Consider the following 9,531-nt stretch of genomic DNA (forward strand, 5'->3'; position numbering starts at 1 on the left):
GGAAGCGGCTCGCGTCTGTCAGACAGATCTCGCCTTTAAAGGCGCATTAAAACAGCGGCTGAAGTGCAGAACCCGAGCAGAGCAGAGCAGCACAACACCACCACCACCACAAACAACAACATCTCTGACAGAGAGAAATAAACACAGAAACGCGCACGTCAGGGTGAGTGTGTTTACAATGTTGCGTTTGCGCGGCGTCGGCTTCTTTGATCGAATGATTGATGTTCTGGGGGTTCTGTGCGTGTCATCATTTACGAACGCTTCTGCAGCTCTGTTTGATCTTAGCAGCTGATTGGTCACGTAATCACTGCAGTATTTTGATTTATAAACGCTTCATAAATGTTCACGGATGCATTAGTTTCTATCAGCAGCTACAGGCTACATTGAGGGTTTGAATAAATGCTGCATGTCTCTCCTCGCTATTAAATGTTGGTGGTTGGTTCACCACTGGTGCAGATGATGTTGACCGTTGCTGGTGTGTGTGAGATCCATAAGTTGTTTATAATATATCATGTGCGGATGAGTGTAGTTTTGTGAGGTTTCCCCAGGTCAGTGTTGAGTATGTGATGTGTACATGTGAACCTGCTGGTGGGCAGAGAGCTTATGGATTTCTGTTACACAACTGTGAGCTTCTTGGTGTCCAGTTCACTTTCACTGGGGGTCATGTGCACAAATCTCACCATGAGCTTCAAAAACTCTCTCTTTAGCCCTGAATTTCAGGAGAGAGATAATTGCTGTCCTTACTAACATATTAAAATGCCAAAAGCACCACAATATTACCGTGTCTTCTTACCATGTTTTTGAACATTACTCGATCTGTCCATCTGTATCCTTCAACAAACAATCATTAGACCTATATTCATAGCATCACAAAAATAATAATTCTGCTGTTCAAACCATTTATTATGATCTTAATTCTGAGAAACACAATGAGATGTTAGAACGCATGTCTGAGCTTCTGTTTTCCATGTAACAAAATTAGATTTATACTACCATGTATGCTTCAAAACAGACCAAAAACACAATAAAAGTGAAATATAATGGCAAGCTATTCCTTTAAAGAGGTTGTTGCCTTTACATATGGTTGTTTGAATATGCAAACGCAATATAAAAGCCAGTGTACAGTTGGGTGACGAGGCTTTTTTTTTTTTTTTTTTTGGTGAGTTTTATGTCAGCTTGTATGCCAAGCACAATTTTCACTCCTCTCACTGAGAATGCATTGAAGCGGCATGTACACTGACCCTCGATAGTGTGCGATGCAAAGCAGGTGTGTGTGTGTCTGGTTTACTGCTGACTGCTGGACTGGTTGTTGTGCTTTACTAACCCGTGTATGGACGCTCTCCGCAGGTTCTCAGCCAGCTGTGCGACCAGACAGAAGAAACAGCGCTGCTCTCGTATGCAGTCCGACTAGATATTTATGAAGCTTTCAAGGCCTTTTGGTGAGTCACACTGGTTTTGCGCTGCTCTTGTTCTCTCTGCTGGACTGCGTTCAAACTGATATGTTATCCAAGTATAGTACATAAAAAAAAAAGTGTGTTTCTATTTTTTTCTCATTTAGTAGTGCTTCTATATGCCACATTTATTTATTTGCTTATTTTTACTATTGTTGTTTGATTTTTTTTTCTATTTAAATATAATAATCATATTAAATAATCAAATGATATATATATTATTGTAGGTAGAAATGTTACCTACAATAGTATATTAGCAATACTAAACATTTAATGAATATTAAAATATAATAAATGTTATTAATAATATATTTTTATTTTCTGATATTATGTATCAGAATATTTTTTATATATATTTTAAATATTTTTGGTCAAAGCAGCTGAATTGTGGACCGATTTGACCTGTGACATCTCTATCCGTGTTGTGTAATCTGATCTGGTCGTGTCAGTCACATGATCAGTGTGAAATTTACAGTGCAGCAGTTTGTCAAGATGCAACGTTTCAATGTAGTTCAACTGCAAGCTGCCTTTTAAAGAAGTAGTTGGCTAGACTACAAGATTGATGTGCTTTAATTTTTTTTAAAACATACCTGTGTTTATCTGGTAAAACCCATCTGCTTTCATCGGGTGGCAGGGTTAAACTTCTGAATGGCTTTTGTGATCCGTGTGGGATATGCAGTGTAATTGGACTGGCCGCGGTGCTGGATTCTCCCAGTGTGCCTCAGGCTAGAGACCTGTTTTCCCACGGGACCCGATGCAACAGAGTGCGGCGCGGGACAAGACTTGATGGCCGAGTGCGGGCAGATAGACCCTTGTGTGTGTGTGTGTGTGTGTGTGGGATGCGGTAGAATAAAATGATTTGCGGGACTCCCGTGCGCCCAAATCCTCTCATTATAACACAAGAAGTATAGATATTATAAAAGATTCATTGTGCGTATATTCATTGTGTTATAGCAGAGCTTTGTGAGCTCGCGATGACCTGAGATGTCAGCTTTTTAGTGATTTATAAAGGGAGTGCTGGTTTTCTGGTGTGGTAATATTATTTATTAATAGGGAAGGGGGGCCCAAAAATGTATTTTGCCTATATCACGATAAGAAGTAAATCCAGCCCTGCCCATACAGGGCTAGTTTTTGCTTTGAAAACTTTAATTATATTGGCATTCAGATGATAAAGCACACCAGTCGACTCCTTTTCAAGCCAAATTATCCCTTATATTCATTACGTCACGGATGATGTACTTAAGTGTGTAACCGTTAATGACCCGTTTCCCCAAAGCGTTTACCACTGGTCATAAAAACAGACATTTTAGCGGAATCAACTCGAATGGTATGCTTATATTTGTTCATCATAAGTTGGGATACAAGCAAGCTTTGTAACATCAAACGAACTTACACAAATCCGCTTTAAGCAAGAAGACACGGGAGGTCGTGTTATATTGCGAGTATAAGTTTATTAAAATCTTATTTTATGAATGACTGTTTGTGTTTTAGCACCATGCGAACACCGTGTTGATCAGTCAGCATCCAGGATGTTTTAATGCATAATTTTTTTTAAATGATCGTTACTTCTGTCTTCGTGAGAATTTCTCGAGGCCGTTTGGTGTTCTAAGTGGAGCAGATGAATGCAGTGTGTTATTCCTTTGATAGCAGCGACTGTTGCATAAGATCTTTTTTTAGTAAAAGCCTCTCAACACTGAGGAGTTTCATTCCAGGACGGACGATGTAAAGCTCTGCTCTTTCACTTCTATTTGAAGTGCTCTTCAGTAAGGCAAATTAAAGTCACACACAATGCCATTTGCTTTCCATCACGTTATTTCTTTTTGATTACAATTAATTTCACAATGATTTATATTTAAATCATTCACCTCAAGACACAGAGGTGCTAAATGTATGGCACAAGTAGTTGCACAACTACTAGGATCACTAGGATGTTCTGAGGGTTTTTTAGAATGTTGTTGTTTGTCTCTAGGGTGTTCTGGATGGTCGCTAGGGTGTTCTGAGGGGGGTTTAGAATGTTGTTGTTTGTCTCTAAGGTGTTCTGGATGGTCGCTAGGGTGTTCTGAGGGGGGGTTTAGATTGTTGTTGTTTTTCGTTAGGGAGTTCTGGATGGTTGCTAGGGTGTTCTGAGGGGGTTTTAGAATGTTGTTGTTTATCGCTAGGGAGTTCTGGATGGTTGCTAGGGTGTTCTGAGGGGGTTTTAGAATGTTGTTGTTTATCGCTAGGGAGTTCTGGATGGTTGCTAGGGTGTTCTGAGGGGGTTTTAGAATGTTGTTGTTTATCGCTAGGGAGTTCTGGATGGTTGCTAGGGTGTTCTGAGGGGGTTTTAGAATGTTGTTGTTTGTCTCTAGGCTGTTCTGGATGGTCACTAGGGTGTTCTGAGGGGTTTTTAGAATGTTGTTGTTTATCGCTAGGGTGTTCCGGATGGTCGCTAGGGTGTTCTGGGGGGGTTTTAGAATGTTGTTGTTTGTCTCTAGGGTGTTCTGGATGGTCGCTAGGGTGTTCTGAGGGGGGTTTAGAATGTTGTTGTTTGTCTCTAAGGTGTTCTGGATGGTCGCTAGGGTGTTCTGAGGGGGTTTTAGAATGTTGTTGTTTATCGCTAGGGAGTTCTGGATGGTTGCTAGGGTGTTCTGAGGGGGTTTTAGAATGTTGTTGTTTGTCTCTAGGCTGTTCTGGATGGTCACTAGGGTGTTCTGAGGGGTTTTTAGAATGTTGTTGTTTATCGCTAGGGTGTTCCGGATGGTCGCTAGGGTGTTCTGGGGGGGTTTTAGAATGTTGTTGTTTGTCTCTAGGGTGTTCTGGATGGTCGCTAGGGTGTTCTGAGGGGGTTTTAGAACGTTGTTGTTTGTCGCTAGGGTGTTCTGGATGGTCGCTAGGGTGTTCTGAGCGGTTTTTAGAATGTTGTTGTTTGTCGCCAGGGTGTTCTGGATGGTCGCTAGGGTGTTCTGAGCGGTTTTTAGAATGTTGTTGTTTGTCGCCAGGGTGTTCTGGATGGTCGCTAGGTTTTTCTGAGGGCTTTTTAGAATGTTGTTGTTGTTTGTCGCTAGGGTGTTCTGGGTTGTTGTTAGGGTGTTCTGAGGGGTTTTTAGGATGTTCTGGCTGGTTGCTAGCGTGTTCACTGAAGTCTGTGATATTTTGGTCTCCAGATATGACTCGGGTCCCCCTTCGTTGCATGTCTGTGGGTGTTTTAGGCCTTGCCCTATTATTATGTCTTTGTGTTTCTCTCTGTGAGCTAGTCATAAGGTGCAAATGGAGAAGACACTCTCACAGATGTCACAGAATCGCATGTTGAGCGAGATTCCCCAGAGACCACAGGAACGATCATCCTTCAGCTCTGTGGATGCTCAAGTGTTTCAATCTCCTTCGTTTGTCCTTCACCTCCTCCTCTTCAGCTCAGGCCAGAGATAACCAGCTTAAACATCACATGGAGACACAGAGATTAACAAAAAGCATATCAAAAAACACAAAATTAATACCTGTGGCCCCTGACGATACATTGACATCTTAGGAAGCAAAACGATCAGTCTGTGCAAGAAACTGAACAATATTTACAACATTATTACCTTTAATCAAGAGACTTGGGCAACGGGGAAATCCAGTTCTTTTCCACAAACTGATTATTTCGGACAGTTCGTTTCAATGAACTGGTTCAGTTCACTACTTTATCTAATCACGCAATAACTTAATGTATATGCAATTATATTATTAAAGCACCTAATAATGATGTAAAACATGGATGTTTTACATGTTTAAAGCATATAAAGCTCACATTTTTACATAAACCATGAGAAACCATAAAAACGTTCAATTCGCACCTTCATTCAAGAGCTCAGTTCACTCATGCGCATATCAGCGGCTCAACGGTCTTCAGTCCGAGTCGAACTGTTTCCTCAGTTCAGTGACTGTTGGAGGAACTGGAGCGCTGAATGAGTCGGCAAAAACCATCATCATAGGATCAGATACGCCACTATTTTGACTCTTTTCGAGTTGGAGTGACTCAGGCATCTGAAAGGGAGTTTTGATTAAGTAACTTGTAGATCTGTGCTGCTCGAGCCACGAACGGTTTCATACGCTTGAGTCCAATTTGGTGAACTGGTTCAACTAGTTCACCAAAAAGAAGCAGTTCAAAAGAATGATTCATTCGTGAACTGGACATCACCCCGGACGGTTTGCCTGAGGTTGATTACAGGTAATTTTTTCAAAACTGTTTTTTTGCACAGACCTCAATATATCATCAGGAGCCTCTGGTATTAATTTTGTGTTGCCCGTATATGCTTTTTTTTTACTCTCAAAGTGCAGATAGCCGCTGACTTGCATTTTATGAATCACCAAGGACCACAGTTTCAGTTAAAAATCTTCTTCACTGTTCAGCTGAAGACAAAGTCGATATCTTGGATGGCCTGAGAGTGAGAAAATTAACAGCAGATTAAAATGTTTCGTGAACTATTGCTTTAAGTGTTTTCTAAGTATGTTAACCTGCAAAACATATTCTGACCTGTGATGCGCTTAAAATACAGCAGTTTTGGATGTGACAGGACGTTCTGATGCTTGCTGACTCATTTAGCCTCCAACATTGTTCCTCCCAGGACCTGTTTTGGACGTAAAACACATTGTTTTATTTGCGGCGAGGTTGTATTAGTCAGAACGGGTTGCATGTTGACTTGGATAACTGGTTTCTCGAGTTAAGTAGTAGTAATCTTCAGTGCAAATGTCTTGTTGTTTGTTTCCTGAAGGTTGTTGAGATGTTGTGAATATCTGACTCTCAGGTGTTGGTCTTATCGGACTGGTTTTTGTGCACTCGGTGTGAATGTTTTCTATTGTATGGTGTTTAAGCTCTTCCTGTTGTGTTTGTATGGTCATGTCTCCACCTGTCTTTGTGCTGTGCACATCTCCAGGTGAGTTTACCATCATTGTGGGGAGAAAGTTGGCTTTTGCTCAAGAATGACATTAACACGAGTCCCTGAGTTCCAGACAGAATGTTCTGTGTTTGTGTTTGCACTCGTGTCTGTCCATCTGTCCAGAACAGTCTCAGGACGCTTGGGTCACTGCTGGTACTTTAGTTTTTTTTTCAGGGTGCTACACATTGTGTCTGGAATGTTTTTTTTTATATTATTTTGATGTATTTATTTTTTTTTTATATATTTTGTTCAGTTATTTATTTATTTTTTGTAACATTGGTCAGGGTCATTGCTTAACTACAGGGTGAAAAAAAAAAAAAACACTGAATGCCCTTACTATGTGTGCGCGCGTTTATATATCCTGGTGGGGACTTAAACCTGACTACACACAGACTCATGGGGACTCGTGTCACGGTGGGGACCTAAATTGTGGTCCCCACGGGTACAAAAGCTTATAAATCATACAGAATTAAGTTTTTTGAAAATCTAAAAATGCAGAAAGTCTCCTGTGAGGGGTAGGTTTAGGGGTAGGGTTGGTGTAGGGCGATAGAATATACGGTCTGTACAGTATAAAACCATTACACCTATGGAGAGTCCCCACAAGGATAGCTGACCAGACTGTGTGTGTGTTAAAAATAGTGCTGTCAAACGATTAATCTCATCCAAAATAGTTTTTTTTTAATATAATGTGTGTATATTTATTGTGTGTATATAAATACAAACACATGCATGTGTATATATTTAAGCTGCAGCATCCAATCTGAGCATATAATGGATTGTCATTTGAGACCCTGTTCTGATGGGCTGCGTGTCACTTCCTGTAATATGCACTCTCACGCTGCATTCCTGGTATATTGCTAGTTGAAACATCAGATGTTTGACGATATTATATAGTCTGATGCTCAGAAGAGTCAATTGACAATGCTAGCATTTGTTTTCACAGGTGCATGTTTATTAACCAAGACGTTTAAACTTGTTTTACTTCACTGTGAACATTTGCTAAAAAGGTTGCATGTTAATATAATTTAGAAGCATGAGGAATATGAATGCATTTTATTTGCCTGAGTGAATGTTATCATTAAGTGTGCACTGCTTGCAGGAAATCAACACCAAAAGAGCAACTTCATGATGAATTTAATGTGATGTCTGTCTACCGTGAGCTAGATCTCACACGGTGTTACATAATCTGCATTAGAAAGCTGTGAGTAAGAGTTTTCTTAACCAGAACAGACTGCATAAATTGCGAGTTATTTTAACTGGTGAGGATTTTTTCGCTCGTATTCATTCTTGCATAATGCTCAACATGTGTCCGCACTCCCTGAGGGCCGGCGCTCACATAACCCTATACAAACGGAGTTAAATTATGTGACGAGTTAATTTTGGGAGCTGAACCTTCCAAACAGAACATTTGAATTAACATAACATAAATGATTCAAATCGGATCGATTAATAATTAATGCAGCTGAAAGAATCTTGTGTGCGTGCATGCATCTGCAGGGCTAGAGATGAATAGTTAACAAATGAATGGCTCTTTTATGTACATTATCTGTGCTGCAGTTAAAGAATTCTTTGTGAACTCTGAGTATCTAAGAGAGTTGAGCTGATTAATAAGCACACAACATGAAGCCTAGTGAGCATTTTAAGGTCAATAGGCATGCATTATACTGCTTACTAAATTGCCTTCTTTTTGGCCAAAAACTAAGCCAGCATCTCATATATTCTGTGCAGAGCATGCAAAATAATAGTTTATAGCTACATGCTTGGTGGGGGGGGAAATGCATTATGGTGAACTAGTCATGGCAAATGTACATGCAAAATTGTATTATCATTGAATACCGAAAATATTGATGTAATTTTATGCATCACACTGGGTTATTTGAAACTAAAAATACACACAAAAACATTTGACCAGGGTTATTATATTTATCTGTAATTAAAGCTAAAACGATAAAATCACTTGACACTTTAAATAAAATAAACTTTAACCAAAATAAAATATTTTAAAAAAACCTAAACTTATTTTATTTCGGCTTTGGCCAAAAACTAAGCCAGCATCTCATATATTCTGTGCAGAGCATGCAAAATAATAGTTTATAGCTACATGCTTGGTGGGGGGGGAAATGCATTATGGTGAACTAGTCATGGCAAATGTACATGCAAAATTGTATTATCATTGAATACCGAAAATATGCATCACACTGGGTTATTTGAAACTAAAAATACACACAAAAACATTTGACCAGGGTTATTATATTTATCTATAATTAAAGCTAAAACGATAAAATCACTTGACACTTTAAATAAAATAAACTTTAACCAAAATAAAATATTTTTAAAAAACCTAAACTTATTTTATTTCGGCTCGTTGCCAGTGCAGCATTCACAATTTTCCTTTAGTTTAAGTTGATGTACTAACATGACTAAAACTAAACGATATATTATTATTTCCGCTAGTTGCCAAGGCTGTATTTCTCATTTTCTTTGTTTAAATTAAACTCCTAAAATTGAAATAAAAATTCATGAAAACGTATAGAAATATAGATATAAAAATGGCAAAACACAACAAAAATGCTAGAACTTTAATAAAAATGAAATTGATAACAAAAAAATAAATAAATTCACAATATTAACAAAAGCTATAATAGTACTGTATATTGATAATACTAAAATAACACTGGTGTTTAACTTTGTTGGCTTTGTCAAACCTTTTGTCAAAGATCAAACTGTATTGAAATGAACTGTTTGTCGAATGTAAGCTGCTGCTTTCGAATCATTCACTTACGAGGCTCTATTTCAGTTTGAATGCCGATCAGATTGCTCGTGTTTGTTGTAGACCGCAGTGCAGTTCACTACAGAGCTGTCAGTCTCTGTCTAGTTTAGTCTAGTTTTTGACTTCAGTCTTAAGCTAGAACTATATTTCTTTGCTTGGTCTTATCAGACCCTGAAGCATGTGTATCATAAGAGGTCGACTCTCTATTTCAGTTTGAATGCCGATCAGATTGCTCGTGTTTGTTGTAGACCGCAGTGCAGTTCACTACAGAGCTGTGGTGTTTGTGATCAACTCAGTCTAGTTTTTGACTTCAGTCTTAAGCTAGAACTATATTTCTTTGCTTGGTCTTATCAGACCCTGAAGCATGTGTATCATAAGAGGTCGACGGTGCCAAAGGCCTCGCTTTCTCAGACCG

General features: G+C 39.1%; 1 protein-coding gene across 1 annotated transcript in view; it reads left to right on the forward strand.

Annotated features, from left to right (window-relative positions):
- The window catches only part of LOC107559758 (solute carrier family 45 member 4-like), a 57,225-nt gene continuing 47,694 nt past the window's right edge, over nt 1–9,531 (forward strand). Inside the window, exons 1-2 of the mRNA XM_016243696.1 lie at nt 1–163; nt 1,348–1,439. The gene's annotated coding sequence lies outside the window, so the exon portion shown is untranslated. The remainder of the gene's footprint in view (nt 164–1,347; nt 1,440–9,531) is intronic.

The sequence above is a fragment of the Sinocyclocheilus grahami genome, unplaced genomic scaffold (genome assembly GCF_001515645.1).
Source record: "Sinocyclocheilus grahami isolate Dianchi unplaced genomic scaffold, SAMN03320097.WGS_v1.1 scaffold697.1, whole genome shotgun sequence".
Classification (NCBI taxonomy): Eukaryota; Metazoa; Chordata; class Actinopteri; order Cypriniformes; family Cyprinidae; genus Sinocyclocheilus; species Sinocyclocheilus grahami.